This window comes from Microcaecilia unicolor, chromosome 10 (assembly GCF_901765095.1).
Source record: "Microcaecilia unicolor chromosome 10, aMicUni1.1, whole genome shotgun sequence".
Classification (NCBI taxonomy): domain Eukaryota; kingdom Metazoa; phylum Chordata; class Amphibia; order Gymnophiona; family Siphonopidae; genus Microcaecilia; species Microcaecilia unicolor.
In genome coordinates, this window is record NC_044040.1 from 144,642,196 (window position 1) to 144,661,547 (window position 19,352).

At 41.7% G+C, this 19,352-nt stretch overlaps 1 protein-coding gene across 4 annotated transcripts in view; it reads right to left on the minus strand.

Annotated features, from left to right (window-relative positions):
- NGEF (neuronal guanine nucleotide exchange factor) overlaps positions 1 to 11,470 on the minus strand; it is a 360,617-nt gene extending 349,147 nt beyond the window's left edge. The window contains exon 1 of one of the 4 annotated variants that reach the window (XM_030216010.1): positions 11,397 to 11,470. The gene's annotated coding sequence lies outside the window, so the exon portion shown is untranslated. Of the gene's footprint in view, positions 1 to 297; positions 569 to 11,396 lie in introns of those variants that run through there. The other 3 variants (XM_030216011.1, XM_030216009.1, XM_030216014.1) reach the window with 3 other exon arrangements.
- Positions 11,471 to 19,352: the final 7,882 nt, after the last annotated feature.

Below are 19,352 nucleotides of genomic sequence, written 5' to 3' on the forward strand. Positions count from 1 at the left end.
TGCATTTAAATGAGAAAATAAGCTAACTCCTTACTTATTCTCCAAACTTTCATCAACAGTTTACAAATGCTGGCATTTCTTCTGTACTATGTCAATGCCAATTAAGATTTCATTAACGCTAACTTCTTGCATCAGGGACCCCTTCAGTATGAGCTTCCCCACAAGCCCATCGGTGTCAACATTTCATTTCTGTATGAGTCAAAGCAGTCCCCTGCCAGGGCTATTTGAAACTTCAATGTGTAACAGACTAGCAGTTCTAAACGTCAGTCATATTTAGAAAACAGATAATTCTCTTACCTGCGACAGAAAGATATGATCTCTCCCTACTGGCAGGTATCACCAGGCATGACCTGCATCTGTACTCATGCACGGTGTTCCCCAGGAATATTGTATTAGTTGGCTCTCACAGTGGAGCTTGGAGTTGTGAGTTAGAAATCTCTGCCAGAAATGTCTCTGACCTTCAGACTGTGCACCTACCACTATGAACCACTCACCACCTGACAGCAAAGGTCTCCTAGGACACTGTTTACTTTATTTTTAGAAGTCGCAAAAGCAAGCTCAAAATTAAAGGGACATAACTCACTTTACTGTCTCAAGCCAACAACGGAAAGCAAACCAATACAAACAAGTCTCTACTGGGAGTACCCCACTCTGGCCACACCCTATGCAGCCTACCTGCTCTCCATTCCACTGCCTGATCACTCACACTGGCATGCGTAATAATGCACACATACCACACTTGGTAGAGTGATAAACATACAAATCTTGCTCCACAAACATAAACTAGCAGCGTTGCTCATGCATAACATGGAACATGTACAGATTCATACACCAGACAATACTGAAAATACACTAAAATTTACAGCAAAGGCTGAGCTTGCTTAATCATTATTAGGCAGGATAATTGCTTAAGAAGGCAGCTTCCAGGGGCCAGCAAACAGCAGATGCAGTGAAAGCAAAACAAAAGGTCTTCACAGCCACATATCTCTACGAATCATCAGTGAGGACGTTTACTGACGTGGACAGGTTTCAAAAAAGGCCATCTACCCAGATAAATAGCCATTTATCTGGGTAAATGGTTTCTGGAAAATGCCCATACTGGGGGTAATTTTATAAGGGTATTCTCGTGCATAAAAACCCTCATATAACATTACTCCGAGTCCTATCATAAAAGTAGATGCTAAAACAAGAAGACATATATTTGAAAGTGACCCAGCTACAGGTGCATTTGGGCAGAGCCATAACATATGCATTTAAGTTATAAACTGACACCTATGCACTTATTTCAGCCATGTACAATTACATGAGTCCCTGAGCCAATATAAACGTAAATGCAGCATTATAGCCACAATTTCGGCTGATTTTGTGCTGTTATTTTAAGAACCGTAAGTGCTTATGGTGCTCATTTTCAAAGCATATGGATGCCTCAAAATGCCTAAAAAAAAGTCCATCTGCTAAAAATGAACAAATCAATTTCTGAAAAGTCAGAATTTGGGATGTTTCATATCCAAATAGCAAGGGGTCATGTTGGGGGCGTGTGTTAGGCGGGACTAGGGAGCATAAGTAGGATGTCCAACATCAATTTTTGAATGGGAAGAAAAGTTTGTGTCTAAAGAGAAGGATATTTTTTATCTAGAACTGTTTCAGTCATGTCCAAGTTTCGAAAAGGTGTTCTGATTGAGCAGTTGACCACTGAGAGGATTAAGACATTACCCCGCTTTAATCTTCCAGTGGTTGCTGTCCTCTTCACTCTCCCCTCCCTGAAAGGAAAACCAGGCTCTACATCAGCTGCAGGTATTATGGCCATTCAGAACAAACCAGCAAGCAGGTCAGAGGAGTAGCCTAGTGGTTAGTACAGTGGATTGTAAACCAAGGGATGCAGGCTCAAATTTCACTGTAACGCTATTAAATTGTTTTTCTGGGGCTCCCTCCAGGAACAGAAACATACTTACAGTATAGAAAGAAATGACACCTGCAGTGGCATATTTAAACTGTGTGTGTGTTGTATACACACCCCCTGTCAGACCTAGCCCCCCACCCCCACCATAAAATCCTCTCTGATGTAGTCTTCACCCGGGCAGCAGCAGCAGCACTCATAGGCTGCCTGTGGCCTTCAGCGGGAATTCCTTCCTGTTTTGTGAAGGGCAGGACGGTTCAGGGAGGAAGTCCCGGTGCAGGCCGCAGGTAACCTAAGAGTACTGCTGCCACTACCCAGGTGAAGAGTGCAGCAGAGAAGATTTTAAGGTATTGGGGGGGGGGGGGGGGGGGGGAGAGTGGAGACACACCCCCTGTAAAAAAATTCCTGACTACACCGCTGGACATCTGCAAGCCCAAAGGCTATTGAGGTGGTGTACATTCAGGTACAGTAGACATTTTTCTGTTCCTGGAGGACTCACATTTACAAAAGAAAAAGATAACAGAGGGATTTGAACCTTTGTTTCTTGCTTTACAGTCTACTGCAATAACCATTAGGCAACTCCTCTGTTCTGCAAGGATGTCTGTGTGGCCATTCTAACAAGAATGCTGTCAGACAGACGTTGCTGTGCCTTGTCCCCCCCTCCCCGTTTATAGTTTAAACGTTTCAGTTTGTAAAATGGTTGCTCAGAATGGACATCTCCAGGGTAAAGATGTCTTTTTCATGTATTTTTGAACAGGAAATCTAGATGTCTTCCCTGTTCGAAAATTGCTGTGAAATAGACGGGATTTTTGGATGCTATGAGGAAGATGTCCCAATTCTAACTTGGGTGTTTTTTTTGAAAATGCTCCTTCATGTGTGTTTATAAAATAAGCTTAATATAGGTACTTGGCTTCCCCACCTGTTTTAAAATTACCTTCCAAATGTATTTATATGCTGTTTATACACAGAATGAAATGTGTGTGTCTAAGTGCTGTTCTTGTTGTGTTTGTATATGTGTATGTTCCAGGTGCAGGGCTCGTGCAATGGTATTGCATGAGCCCTGCACATTGAACATACACATATACAAACATCTAGGTATTAGGTACCTAGGTAAGCCTTCAGTCATGTGCCTCTTCTCAATTATCTTTCAGGCCCCTAGAAACCCTCCTTTCAGAGTTTCATACCTAAAACTTAATAATCATGATCAGGCCAACATCACTCCTCCCAGAATGATCCTACAAAAACATGTAATTAGCCATCCTACTTTAATTTATAAAAGTATGATGTCCAATTATGCATTTATATACAGGCATTTTGGGAGTGATACAGTGGTGTATCCATTCAGGGTGCGTGTGTTGTGTACACACCCCATAGTCCCTCCCCTCTCCCTCCCGCCGCAACTCTTGCTTCCCTTCCTGGCCCTGCAAAATTCTTGCAATTTCTTCCCGACCCCCACTCCCCTCATGTCTTAAAATTATCTCCAGTTTTTGCCCTGGCAGCATCAGTGGCAGTCATAGGATGCTTGCGGTCTACACTGGGGCTTTCTTTCTGAAACATCCCACCCCTTCTGATGCAACTTCCTGTTTTCTGAAGGGCGGGATGGTTCCGAGAAAAAGAGACGCACCCCCTGTTCAGAATTCCTGGCTATGCCACTGGAGTGATGGTGTTGGAATTATCACGATTATCAAAGTATCAGAGGAAGGGTCATGTGGGCTTGAGGAATAATTTAGGAGGGCACGCAGCTGAATGCTTGCCTAGGTGCCTAATAACCTTGTACCAGAGCTGAGCATGAAACATACACATGTACAAACACAGCCAGAGTTGTGCTTACATGCACACACTACATTCACCTCCTAATTCTATGAACTTGTGCACCCAAATTTAGGATTAGCGTAGAAATTTGCCTGTGCAATTTATAGAATCAGGTCAGTTGCACATACCACTTAATTTAATAATCATAGTAACATAGTAAATGACGGCAGATAAAGACCTGAACAGTCCATCCAGTTTGCCCAACAAGATAAACTCATTTTACATGGTATGTGATACTTTATATGTATATCCGAGTTTGATTTGTCCCTGTGTTTCTCAGGGCACAGACCATAAAATTCTGCCTAGCACTGTTCCTGTACTAAAAGTTTTGAAGCTAATGTTGAAGCCCCTTAAGATGTACACTCTATCCCATCCCTATCTATTCAGTCATGATCAGGGCACAGACCGTAGAAGTCCGTCCTGCACTGGTTTTACTCTCCAAATACCGGTGTCGCCACCCAATCTCTGCTAAGATTCCGTAGATCCATTCCTTCTAAACAAGATTCCTTTGTGTTTATCCCATGCATGTTTGAATTCCATTACCGTTTTCATCTCCACCACCTCCTGTGGGAGGGCATTCCACGTATCTACTTCCTGACATTACTCCTGAGTCTGACCCCCTTCAACCTCAATTCATGTCCTCTAGTTCTACCACCATTCTGTCTCCGGAAAAAGTTCATTTGCTGATTCATACCTTTCAAATATTTGAATGTCTGTATCATGTCACCCCTGTTTCTCCTTTCCTCCAAGGTATACATGTTCAGGTCGGCAAGTCTCTCCTCATACGGTTTGCAACGCAAATTCAATACTATTTTTGTAGCTTTTCTTTGCAACGCTTCCAGTCTTTTTACATCTTTAGCAAGATACGGCCTCCAAAACTGAACACAATACTCCAAGTCGGGCCTCACCAATGACTTGTAGAGGGGCATCAACACCTCCTTTCTTCTGCTGGTTATATCTCTCTCTATGCAGCCTAGAATCCTTCTGGCCACGGCCTTCGCCTTGTCACATTGTTTCTTCACTGTCATATCCTCTGACACCAACAGGAGTTAACAGCAAATTACTGGCTTTAATTGGTGTTAATTAGCGCTAATTAGCAGTTGCACACACAACTGCCCTTAGTCACCATTCTAGAAGTTGTGCATGCTGTTTCCATTGTGCAGAACTTCTAGGAGGCATTGATATGGTTAGGGGCAAGCCTAGGAGTCAAGCACACAGATATAGAATACTAAGAGTTACCTGTCAGATTCTATATAGTGCACCTAGAGATCTGCGCCAAAATCCAGGCATATTCTATAACAATGCGCGTAACTTAATTGGCTTGAAAAGCTAATCAGCATTGATAACAACACTTAAGCAATAATGAGCAATAATTGGCAATAAAGAAAATTTATGTGCACAACTCGCTAAGCGTATTCTGTAATGAACTGCGCCTAAATTCTAATGCGTGCAGTCAAAAAGGGGCATGGCTATGAGCGGGGAAATGGGCATTTCATGGGTGTTCCAAAATGTATATGCATTGTTATAGAATATGCCCACTACGCTTAAATCTATGTGCTGGCCACGTTTCCCTTGGTGTATGCAAATAGTTTTAAGCACTGTGATATCAATTAAACATATTCTATATACCGTGCCTAAATATAGGCACAGCTTACAGAATACGCTTAGGCGGAAATTTATTCCGCGCGGAGTTTGTAGGCCCCATATATAGAATCTGGTCCTATGTGCCTAACTGCCAACATTTAGGTGCAAGCATTTACACCAGCCTTTGACATGGCGTATGTGCTGATGCCTATTGGACGTGTGTGCGGACTTATGCTAGTATCAGCAGTTAAACGTGAAATTGTGCATATCATCCTGGTGCCTACATTTTGGTGCTCTTTCTTGAATCTACCTCTCAGTGTACACAAACTAATACACATCACACACTGTTTATGCATTAAGAGCAATCATCATGCTACAGTCCAATACCATGGCTAGGTTTTAGAAAAAGAAAATTTCCTTTGATCCTTTTATTTCTGTCCTCTCACATTTGTTCTCTACATTTTCTAGGATTCTATCTACACCTTTCAAGGTTCCTCAATGATCCTCAGCTGTATTTTGGGGTTAGTAAGATTCAGTTGCGAAAAAGAACTGTCTACTGATTGAAGTTGATTGGATGTGCAAAACATTCCATTAAGAAAGTTACAAAAATAAATGAATAAAAATATTGTTTAAAAAATGCATGATTCTATGTTAATTGACTTAAAGGAAAGGTTGACTAATTACAAACCCAAACCTGGACTCCACAGCCAGTATGGTTTTCAGAATATTCACATGAGATAAATTTGCAGTTATTGAAAATCCATAATATGCAATTAATGTCTTACATTTTCATTATGGAGATCCTGAAAACCTAACTGGACTGGCTATGAGGTCCTCAGGACAATTTTTGGAAGCCCTGCCTTACTTAGAACAATGGTTCCCAACTGGTTGGGTTTTCTGGATATCTACAGTCCTTCACTGCATGCAAATTTATCTCATGGATTGTGGATATTCTGAAAACCCAGTTAGCTGTGGACAGGTATGGGAAAAACTGACTTAGGGCCCTGTTTACTAAGGCGCGTTAGCATTTTTAATGTGCCTACAATTACTGCTCGCACTGTGTAGGCACCTATAAGGATATTGTAGGCGCGTACACTGTTAATGTGTGTACATGGTTAACACGTGTTAAAAACGCTAACGTGCCTATAATGTGACTTAGTAAATAGGACCCTTAGAACATTCTGCAGGTAGATTGGAAAAAGTATGCCTTCAATAGTGAAGGTTCTTTAAATTCAAAGAAAATAAATTTTATGGAAAAAGCATGTCAATAACCTAGCAGAAGCGAGTGAAGCATAAATGTAATATAAAAGCATGTCAATATATTGATCGATATTCAACCTGCAGTATCCAGAGGCTGTTTTAGTTTCAGATATTCAGCACTGGGCCATATTTGACTATGTGCCAAATATCTGACTCTTCAGCAGCTGCTGGAAGAAGGGTACTGTCAATATTCAGTACTGATCCCATATACCTATCTGGATATAGGACTGCTATATATGCAGTCCAACTTGCTCAGATAATTTTCAGCCCCACCTGCACTTTAGTTTATTCTCTTCATATCTGCAGTATTTATTAAAGTAGGTTTAGTATGTTTGCTTCTAAAGCTTTATGTGTTGACATGAGTCTCTGTTATGGAAATAACAGTATGTGAAAATGAAATGAATTACTGCTCTAAAGCTGAAAAGAAAATAGTTATTTTTTTTAATATTGCTATATTTTTTAAGACTTTTAGCACCAATAAGTGGTGAAATTAGGTACTACAACCCTAAATCCTTAAATGAGAAGCACAAAAAACTTTCAACCAAGAGTCAAACATGCTAGCCAGGAAAATAATTAAGTACATAAATATTGCCATACTGGGAAAGACCAAATGTCCATCAAGCCCAGCATCCTGTTTCCAACAGTGGCCAATCCAGGTCACAAGTACCTGACAAGATCCTAAAACAGTACAATACATTTTAAGCTGCTTATTCTAGAAATAAGTAGTGGATTTTTCTCAAGTCCATTTTAATAATAGTCTATGGACTTTTTCTTTAGGAAGCCATCCAAACCTTTTTTAAACCCTAACCAGTTTTACTACATTCTCTGGCAATGAATTCCAGAGTTTAATTACACGTTGAGTGAAGAAATATTTTCTCTAATTCGTTTTAAATTTACTACTTTGTAGCTTCATTGCGTGCCCCCTAGTCCTAGTATTTTTGAAAAGCGTAAACAAGCGATTCACGTCTACCCGTTCCACTCCACTCATTATTTTATAGGCCTCTGTCATATCTCCCCTCAGCCGAATTTTCTCCAATCTGAAGAGCCCTAGCCACTTTAGCCTTTCCTCATAGGAAAGTCGTCCCATCCCCTTTATCATTTTCATCGCCCTTCTCTGTACCTTTTCTAATTCCACTATATCTTTTTTGAGATGCGGTGACCAAAATTGAACACAATATTCAAGGTGTGATTGCACCATGGAATGATACAAAGGTTGTATAACGTCCTCATTTTTGTTTTCCATTCCTTTCCTAATAATATCTGCCATTCTATTTGCTTTCTTAGCTAAACACTGCTGTTGCACACTGAGCACAGGGTTTCAACATATCATCAACGATGATGCCTAGATTCCTTTCCCAGTGACTCCTAACGTGGAACCTTGCATTACACAGCTATAGTTCGGGTTCCTCTTTCCCACATGCATCACTTTGCACTTGCTGACATTAAATGTCATCTGCCATTTAGATGCCCAGTCTCGTAATTGAAGAGCCGTTAGTACACCCCATAGGAGTTGCAGAGCTGTCCAGATATCCAGTTCTGATGTTATAACATAGAAACAAGGGCTATCACATCTGGCAAGTCTAGCTCCAGAACAGAAAGTCATTGGGCCCGAAAGTCAGCCAGTGGCAACCAACGTTGAATATCCGGGTTTATTTTCGCCACTAAAAAGTTAACCGGCTATGCTGATATTCAGCACTAAGTGGTTAACTTTTAGCAGTCAAAGATAGGCCTGCTATTTTAAATGGCCTACAGGTAACATAGTAAGTGATGGCAGATAGAATTGAATGGTCAATCCAGTCTGCCCAACAGTCACATTCATTATCAAGTCAAGATTAAATCAACAATAAATGTGATATTATATATTTGATCATGGTCTTTCTTTGTTGTTCTGGGACATAGATCGTAGAAGTCCGCCTGGCTCTACCCTTATATTACAACTATTGTGCCATCAAAGCCTACTCTAGCCTATCTGAATCCGTCTTGTCATTTGTGGGACACAGATCGTAAAAGTCTGCTTGGCACTGTTCTCACATTCCAAATTACTGGAGTTTCCGTCAAAGCTCTCTCCAGCCCAGCTCCTACCCAATTACCATTTGGTTACTGCTAGAGACCTCACTGCATGATAGTGTAGCAATTTTTTAATTGCCACATGGCCATTTACTGGCCCTTTTAAAAAAAAGGCCTTTTTACCAGTGGCGGTAACAAATGGCCTCGGCATGTGGCAAACCCACACACTAATGCTACTGCAGGCTACCTTTTTCCACCATTTGGTAAAAGAGCCCTAAAGACAGGGCCAACTTAACCACTGGACCAGGTGAGGCTCTAGACCAGGTGAGGCTCTGGTCCAGGGCACCAAAATACGCAGTGTCTGACCTCACCTGGCCTACAGGTTAAGCCTTTTCTTACCCCCTCCTCAGTTCAGTCTCTCCCCTTCTCTCTTGCCTCCTCCCTATAGGTCTGGTACTGTTCCCTCAACTCTCTCACTCCCCGTCATCCAGTGGGGTACCAAGGGCGGGGCGGTGGGGGTGGTCCTCCCCGGGTGTCAGTGGGTGAGGGGGGGGTGCTCCGCTGGCGCAGTCAGCCCTCGTCTCCTGCCACTTGCCTTTAAAGAAAAAGCTGTGAAGCGGCGTGGCAGGCAGCGCCTCGTGTCTGCCCCGCTTGTAAACGAAAGTAAATCTCCATTCTCCTCATCGTCGGGCCTTCATTCACTGGGTCCCGCCCTCCTCTGAGGTAACTTTCTATTTCCGCGAGGGTGGGGCCCAGTGAGTGAAGGCCCAACGACGAGGAGGAGAATGGAGATTTACTTCATTTACAAGCAGGGCAGACGCGAGGCGCTGCCTGCCACGCCGCTTCACAGCTTTTTCTTTAAAGGCAGGGTGTTGGCAGGAGACGAGGGCTGTCCTCTCTCCATGAAGCTGGTGGTCGGGTCGGGGGCTCAGATGGGAGAGGGGGTTTCAGATGGGAGAAGGGGGGTGGGGAGGGGGGTTTCAGATAGGAGAAGGGGGTGGGGAGGGGGGCTTCAGAAGGGAGAAGGGGTGGAGAAAGGAGGTGGAGAAGGGGGTGGGGGCTTCTCAGATGGGAGTGGAGCTGAAAGTGGGGGCTGAAAAGGGGGGGCAGGTGGGAGATGTGGGCTGGGGCTAGAACTAGGGGCAGGTGGGAGATGTGGGCTGGGGCTAGAACTAGGGGCAGGTGAAAAAATACTTCCAGGAAAGATGTCAGGAAGTATTTTTTCACGGAGAGGGTGGTGGATGCTTGGAATGCCCTCCCGCGGGAGGTGGTGGAGATGAAAACGGTAACGGAGTTCAAACATGCGTGGGATATGCATAGAGGAATACTGTGCAGAAGGAATGGATCCTCAGAAGCTTAGCTGAAATTGGGTGGCGGAGCAGTTGGGGGGAAGAGGGGGTGGTGGTTGGGAGGCGAGGATAGGGGAGGGCAGACTTATACGGTCTGTACCAGAGCCGCTGATGGGAGGCGGGACTGGTGGTTGGGAGGCGGGAAATACTGCTGGGCAGACTTATATGGTCTGTGCCCTGAAAAGGACAGGTACAAATTAAAGGTAAGGTATACACATATGAGTTTGTCTTGGGCAGATTAGATGGACCATGCAGGTCTTTTTCTGCCGTCATCTACTATGTTACTATTTTACTATGATAAGGGGGTTGGAACGGGGCTGAAAAAAGGGTCAGAGAGAGAGAGGGGACAGATCTTGGATGGATGGATGGATGGATGGATGGATGGATTGGGGGGGGGGGGAGGGATGGCAAATGGTGGATTGAAGGGGCAGAGAGAAAGGGCAGACAGTGGATGGAAGGAATAGAAAGGGCAGACAGTGAATGGAAGGGGGAGAGAGAAAGGGCAGACGGGCAGATGGTGGATGGAAGGGGCAGAGATAGAGGGCAGATGTGCATGGAAGGGGCAGGGAGAGAGGGCAGACATTGGATGGAGGGGACAGCAGAGAGGGCAGACACTGGATGGCAGAGAAAGAACGAAGACAGATGCTGGATGGAAGGAAGACAGTAAAAGGAAGATGAGGAAAGCAGAAGCCAGAGACAACAAACTGTAAATAAAATAAATATTTTTATTTTTTTTTGCTTTAGGTTTAGGATAAAGTAGTATTATAGCTGTGTTAATAAATGTTTATAATAGAACATGTAAATAAGGTAATCTTTTTATTGGACAAATTTTAATAAATTTTGACTAACTTTTGTAGAGCAAAACCCCCTTCCTCAGGTCAGGATAGGACATTGTAACAGCACTATACTGTATTGACCTGAGGAAGAAAGTTTTGGCCTCTGAAAGCTAAATGTATTAGTCCAATAAATGGTATTATTTTATTTTCTATATTTGTTTTAGTTCTATTTCTTAATTTGTAAAGTGGTGATTGGTATTTGTTAGTTTTTCCAAATTTACATCTGCTGTCTTTATATTTTGCACAGTACTAGGGGACATTTTCTGTTTCTGTGGTGTTGCATTGTATGCAGAGTCTGGCATCTTGGGGGTTCAGTTTAATTTTTGTCTAAATAGAAAGTTTATGATTACTTCTTCTATAGTGGATTAGGGTGTATCTGTGTTTGTGAAAAAGACATGGCTTTCAGTTGGCATTGACTATGCAGGATTGACGATCTGTACTATTCTGTCTGGTTTCATTTTACAATAGGTGAATTGATGTTCTAGGGCTCACTGTAGTGTTTAAGATGCTTTTCTTTTCCTTGTGTGACTCGTAGAAATGACTGCTTATCATATGGTAGAATTGCTCTATAGGTCCTGTATTCTCAGTATGCCTAGTACTGGATTTTGGAGGGGGGTGTTAAAAAATGACCGGCCCCAGGTGTCAACTAACCTAGGTACGCCACTGCCGTCATCTTGTAAAGTTTATGTTGGTCGCCAGCAGGAGCAGCAGCAGCAGGATGACAGGCTGCCTTCAGCCAGCCCATGAGAGGGAGAGATGTTGAACCCCATGGGAGTGCCAGAAGTGATGCTGTGGGAGTAGAGAGCACCTCCACAGCAAGTTGGCTCAGGGTGCCACTATCCCTACCAAAAGACAGTAAACAAAATGGGAGACACGGAATCACCCTGGGGTATCCCACATAGTGCATGCCAAAAATAAGAAAACATGCCTTCTTTTTTCACCGCATAAGAATTGATAACCAAAAACTTTCTAAACCACTCTAGGGCTGTTCCACCCATTCCAAAGTCACTTAATCTGAAGATGAGAAGTCCATTGTCCACCATATCAAGTGCAGTTGACAAATCAAACTGAATAGCACAGCTTGACCACCACTGCAGATAATGTTCTTGGCTTTAGAAACCATAGCAAGAAGCATTGTTTCAGTGCTATGCAAACTCCTGAAACCATGTTGAAAAGAATTCAAAACTGAAAATTTGTCTACATATTCTGTTGTTTAGCAGCCAAACTTGGCAAACAGCAGAATATTAGCTAATGGCCTTTACTTAGATGGTTCAACTGGATCCAGATTGGGTGACTTGAGAATAGGAGTTAAAAGTGTCATCCTAAAGATTAATTTAATGAAATATAACTTGATATCACAGAAAGCACAGAGTGGAGTACAACGTAAATCAAGTCAGCAGTACAACATAAAACACAATTTGAAATAACCTTTAAGCACCCCTAAAACCACTTCCCCTTATCTAATTTCATCCAAAGTAGATAACAATAAAAATCCTAAAACAATATACACAAACATAAACAGTAGCAAATTATACTCACTCTTCTTTTACTCTTTCAGTCTCCTACTCAGCAATGATCCCCAGAAGAAAACAGCCATGTTTTCAATTATTACAAAGGCACTATGGCACTCATTTTCAAAACAGAAAAATGTCTCAAAAGCAGCACAAAGCAGCAGATGGACATTTTTCAAGGGAAAACACCCAACTCGTGAATTTCCAAACACAGATTTTAGTCATTTTTCTCCACAGTCATCTAACTCACAAGGAGACATGTTGGGGGCGTGTTTTGGGTGGGATTTGGGCAGGCCTAGAATTTGGACGTTTTTCAGGGATAATGGAACAAGATAAAAATGTCTAGGGCACAAATTGGGTTTTATCTAGACTTGTTTTAATCACAACAGGCCCTCCAAATTTGCCACAGCAGTGTTAGAATGGGTGTTTACGCTACCTGAGAAGTGTCAACTGGGTTCTATTCCGGGGGCTCTTGAAGAAAGTGGCATCCAAAACGGACCTCCCAAGGATTTTCCCAAGTTAAGTGACTATTGAATTGTTATATCTAATTGACTGTTGAATTGCTACAACTATGAACGACTTTGTCAGTTTTCAAAGACTTTGTTAATCTCGGGAGAAGTTGTGCTTGCCATCAGTTTGAATTCAACTTTGGCACTTGCAGTTTATTTACACTTTTGTGTGAGAAGTTATCACGAAAGAAAAAAGTAAAAAAAAATTTTTATAAAATGTTTTAATATTTAGTATTTTGAGCATTGGTATTTCACTATACTTGATTAGCAGTATCTCTAGGATATATATGGGCATTCAAATTAAAATGGGAGCACTTTTAATTGACTCATACTCATTTAAATGACCCTGTGCAACTAGTTACGTGAGGCAATGTTGCCACAGTCGACGTAATGAGAGCTTCTGCTTTTCATTTACAAATTTAAAACAATTTATACCTTCGTTTGTGAACACTTCCTATATAGTAATTCTCACTTCCAACGTTCTATGCGTCTGGCTGCCTGTGTTCGTGGCTTTCTTCAGAGTTAGTCTGCTAGGCTCCAAAGCCCAGGCTGACGTCACACATAGCACTGACCAACCGCTCGACAGCAGCATGAGGCCCTGCCCCTGCCGCCCTCACTGCCACGCCCCTCCCCCAAGGTTGCTGCCGCCGCTCACTCCTCCACCCCCCAAGGTCGCCATCGCTCCCCCCTCCACCCCCCCCAGGGTCGCTACCTTTCCCCCCTCCACCCCCCCCCCGAGATATCTTTTCCAGGTTCTACCCCTCTGTTTATCTTGTGAGTTCATTTCTAGTTTGCAAAATCGTTTGCTTCGTTTTATCTGGTCAAATAAACAGCCGCGCCTATCGTGGCTGCTATTGTATGGGGATCGGAAGATGGGGGGCCTAGGAGTGCCAAATGTCCTTTGGTATTACAAGGTGGTTCAGGCTACGGCTGCTGTTGAGTGGTGTCAAGGAAGTTCGCAGAAGAGGTGGATAGATCTGGAGCAGGTTTTATTAGGCCTATGCTCTTTGCATTTCTTAATGTGGCTCCCTCGGCGCTATCGTTTTTTGACTGGTGCTCTGTGTCCTTCAATACCTAATACTTTTTATTATTGGGATGGTTTATTTGATAAACCTAGCATGGTGCTTTCAAGATTTACTCCTATCATACATGACCCCCCTTTTTCCGCCTGGTTTAGTGCAGGGGACTTTCCGGAATTGGTTTGCAGCTGGTTTGCATACTTTGGGTCAGTTTTTTGAAGACGGTAATTTGGTGCCATTTAATTCTCTAATGGATAATTACTCACTTTCTGCACGGGATCGATTTGCTTACTTGCAAATACGACATTTTCTTTTATCACCTGCTATTAAGGACCTGGTAACTAGGGAGGACTCTTTTTTAGTAGATTTGTGCAACAAAACTGGCGATACGTGAGGACTTATCTCTTGTTTGTATGCTTATCAGCGAGGACTTATCTCTTGTTTGTATGCTTATCACCGTGGAAATAAGTGGCCTCCAGTTGAGCATCGTTTGCTTTGGCATCGGGAGCTAGGGTTGACATTGGGTGATGATGTTTGGACAACTATGGAACATGCATTATCTAAACTTTCTGTTTCTGTACCTTTACTAGAAAATGCTGTAAAAGTCATGTATAGGTGGTATTTGACCCCTGCTCGTTTGCATCGTATGTTTTCTGCACTATCGCCTATATGTTGGAGGGGTTGTGGTCAGCGGGGTACTATGGGGCATATATGGTGGACCTGTGTAAAGGTGCGAGCTTTCTGGAAAGCGATTCACTCAAGGCTTCAGTGTTGGCTTTCTAGACCTCTTAGGTGGTCTCCTGAATATTTTCTATTTCCGGGTAGGCCTCCAGGTCTGACCACATCTCAGTCACTGCTTTTTTGTCATGCTATGTCAGCAGCTAGAGTTACACTAGCCACCTATTGGAAGACCCCTCAGGTCCCTTCTTGGATTAAGTGGTTGAATAAACTGCGGTATATTTATGAAATGGAAAGATTGAAGGCTATTCGTTGTAAAACTTTCTCTAAATGGGAGGTGATTTGGGAGCCTTTTGTTTCACATTGTTCCTTTTAAGCATAATCTTTTAAGGTAGTGGGGTTTTTTTTAAATTTATTTTTTCTTTTTTTCTCTTTCCTCCCTTCCCTTTAGTATGTTCATCAGTTTCGTGGTTTCCTTTTAAGAATATTGTTATAAAAATAGAAGTTATAATTAAGTGTACAATTTACTGATATTTATAGGTTTATCATACTTCTAAGCTGTTTCTTCTTGTCTGTTTTTGGAAGTTGTTGCTTTGTATTGTCTCTATTTATTTAATAAAGACCTCTTTAAATTTGAAAAATCAGTGTTACATTGGGCACCCTCCAATCTTCCAGTACCATGCTTGATTTGAAAAATAAATTACATATTACTAACAATAGTTTTTGCAAGTTCATTCTATCAGTACTCTGGGATGAATACCATCCAGTCCAGGAGATTTGCTACTCTTCAGTTTGTCAAATTGTGCCTTACATCTTCCAGGTTTATAGAGATTTCATTCAGTTTCTCTGATTCAACAGCTTTGAATACCATTTCTGGCACCGGTATCTCTCTCAAATCTTCCTCGGTGAAGACCGAATCAAAGAATTCATTTAATCTCTCCACTATGGCTTTGTCTTCCCTGATTGCCCCGTTTACCCCTCAGTCATCTAGTGGTCCAACCAATTCTTTTGCCAGTTTCTTGCTTGTAATATACCTAAAAAAATTTTACTACGTGCTTTTGCTCCAACGCAATCTTTTTTTCAAAGTCTCTCTTTGCCTTCCTTATCAGAGCTTTGCATTTGATTTGACATTCCTTATGCTGTTTCTTATTATTTTCAGTAGGCTCCTTCTTCCATTTTCTAAAGGATTTTCTTTTAGCTCTAATAGCTTCTTTCACCTCACTTTTTAACCATGCCGGCTGTCGCTTGGTCTTCCTTCCTCCTTTTTTAATACACTAAATATATTTGGCCTGGGCTTCCAGGATGGTATTTTTGAACAGCATCCATGCCTGGTGTAAATTTTGACCTTCACAGCTGCTCCTCTAAGTTTTTTTCACTGTTCTTCTCATTTTATCATAGTCTCCTTTTTGAAAGTTAAATGCTAACATATTGGATTTCCTGTGTGTACTTACTCCAAGGCCAACATCAAATCTGATCATATTATGATCACTGTTATCAAGCGACCCCAGCACCATTACCTCCTGCACCAGATCATGCACTCTACTAAGGATTACGTCTAGAATTTTTCCTTCTTTTTTTGGCTCCTGTATCAGCTGCTCCATAAAGCAGTCCTTGATTTCATCAAGGACTTTTACCTCCCTATCATGCCCTGATGTTACATTTACCCAGTCAATATTGGGGTAATTGAAATCAAGTATTATCAAAAAAATTCTACCCTATAAACCCCAGTATTGGAGGTGTAAAATCACAATTCTACATGAATATAATTGTGGAGAAAAAACTGATTGTTTATTTGTGAAGCCTTAATACTGATTAAGTCTTGTTCGGTAATCGTCAATGAGGAAGTTGGTGAGATGGAGGAAATGACGTGAAGTGAAGTCTCCCAAGAGCTAAAGACGCCAAGAAGAGGCTACTAGCGTGGTGATTGTGCGAAGCTTGGGATAGAAATTATGGATGCAATATTTAGCCCTTGAAACAGCCTGATAGTGGCGAAACAGGGTTCTCCTGTTGGGCTTTAAGGTTAATGTATGCTGTTGAAGATAATTCGTATTTGCTGCACCACTGCGATCCAAGTTAAGTAATGATTAAATATTTATTTCACCGGAGGAATGGCGTTTCAATGAGCCTCTACCATAAGGTATTGTGAAAGGTGTATTTACTTATAATCCACGAATAAGAAGAGTGGAGTTTTTTGTTTTGTGAAGACTAGTGATTGAAGAGGAGTTCTCTGAATATTGAAAGGTTTGCCTTTAAAGAGACAACTCCATGGTTTCTGAAGTCTTTTTTTCTCCACAATTATATTCATGTAGAATTCTGATTTTACACCTCCAATACTGGGGTTTATAGGGTAGAATTTTTTTGATAATACTTGATTCATATTCTACTAATTCCAATATTCATATTGGTAATTGAAATCACCCATTATTATTGTGTTGCCCAGTTTGTTAGCCTTCCTAATTTCTGATAACATTTCTACATTCGTCTGTTCATCCTGGCCAGGTGGAAGGTAGCACACTCCTATCACTATCTTTTTCCCCTTTACACATGGAATTTCAATACATAGGGATTCCAATATGTGTTTTGTTTCCTGCAGAATTTTCAGTCTATTTGACTCAAGGCCCTCCTTAACATACAGCTACCCCTCCATCAATTCGATCTACCCTATTACTACGATATAATCTGTACCCTGATAGGACAGTGACTAGTTATCCTTCTTCCACGAGGTCTCAGAGATGCCTATTGTATCTCATTTTTCATTTAGTGCAATATACTCTAACTCTCCCATCTTATTTCTTAGGCTTCTGGCATTCACATATAGACTTTTCAAACTGTTGTTCGTATTTACATCTTGCTCAGTAGTTGATAGTGTTAATTTGCAATCTTTTGTCTGATTTTTATTTAAGGACACCTGATCTACTATAGTCTCTTTTGCAACCTCGCTATCGGGATACCCTATCTTCCCTGTTTTGGTGATATCTTTGAAAGATACCTTGTTCCCAACCATGAGTTTTTGAATAACTGTCATGTTGTGTGATCTTCCCCACATCATTGTGTGTGTTTGGGAAAACTTTTGTTTTGGAGTATTTTAGGGGTGTTTTCTATTTTTGTTTTTTTTTTTTCTTTTTCTGAAGTCAATCACAACTAAGTCACAAAAAGGAGCCCTACCTAACCAGGTGACAATTGGAGGGATTAATGGAAAAAAAGTGTAGATGGACAAATGAACTTTCAGACACCTAAAGGACACACTACTGTTTCCCACATTTTTCAGCATACACTGTTGAGAGTAAGGACGAGCAGTGAGGCTCTGGAGATAGAGTTGCTTACACCTTTTATTGGAACTTTGATACTGTGACAGAACAGGATTTTTCAAAAAACCTAGAGACTCCTGACACAGGCAAGTAATCACCGAAACATGGGCCCATGTCAAGTCTGTTTGCGTATAAGAATCCTGATACGATTGACAACACCAGTAAAGTTGATTTATATCCATGTCCAAGTGTGTCCTTTGGGTGACTGGAAGGACATTTGTCCAGCCCCACTTTTTTTTGCATTGTGTGGCTGTTTTATCTTTTTTGTTTCTGTGACTGAACTGGAAGCATTAAGGCATGACTCTCCCTTAATCACCCAGTGGTCACTGACCCCTTCCCACCCCTCAAAGATGTGACGGTGACAGTACATAACAGGCTCTATGATAGCTTCAGAATTATGGCCATTCCTATTAGAGCAGCAAGTTAGTCCTAGGAGTAGTCTAGTGGTCAGTGCAATGGACTGTAGAGAAAGTGGCCCAGGTCCATATCCCACTTTAACCAGTACACTTGTGGTGGAAATTGTGAGACTTCCAAAACCCATAAAATACCAATAGATAGAAGACACCTGCAGACCTGAAGGCTTTTGTAGTGTTATACAGTTAGGTACAGTAGGTTTTTAGGTGTTCCTGAAGGGCTCATAATACAAAATAAGGGTGTTAAGGTGAGATTTGTACCTGGGTCCCTTTATGTGAAGTCCACTGCACTAACCACTAAGCTCCTCTCTGCTATGCTGGGATGTCTGTATGGCCAGTTTACTAGGAATAGTGTCATAGTTTTGTGCATTTTTCTTTAGGACTTTTTTTTTTTTAATGGTACCTAAAGAAATAAGTATTAAGCACAAAAACATTTGGAAAATAGCAGTTTTTGAAAGAAAAAAATAGATATTATTCTGGTTCAAAAATTGCTATGCTCAGGATGAGAAATTTAGATGTTTTCAGCAAAACGTCTACAATTGGACTTGGATGTCATATCAAAAATGCCCACCCTATATTCCATCTCATGTTGTAGATTTTCTGGCAAGGAGCTCCATGCCTTTGATCTTTGCTACTGAAAAGGGTCTTGTCCTCCATATTACTCTCACTATTCTCATAGAGGTAGTGAAGAGCATGGCACTGGGGTTCTTGTTCCCCTTGGATAACCAGTTAAATTATTTCCACAGTTCAATCCACTTTCAGTTAAAATGCAGTACAAGTCCCACAAAACTCCAGCAGTTTCCCCAGACCCCTTGTACGCACAACTGAGTCAATTAGCTCTGGCTGTTAGGTCCATAACTTCTAACCGGGGCTGCAAGGAAAACCTGGCAATTACTATAGTTTGCTTTCTTCAGAATCTCTGATTTCAGACCTTCAGTTTACAGAGCAACTTTATCATAACAGCCTCCTAATATCCACGCTAAACAACACCAGGTACCTTTTTCTTTATCCTGTCCACACATGCCAACAGAGGTCCTACTCCTGCTACCTTTCTGTTCTGAGCTCACCTGGCATTATTCTCCAGTCAGCTGACCTCCCTTTCCTCCCTGTCAGCTTCTTTCTAGGAACCCCGAGGTTAAGGGCTCCTCTCTTCCTTCCACTCAAGTTAG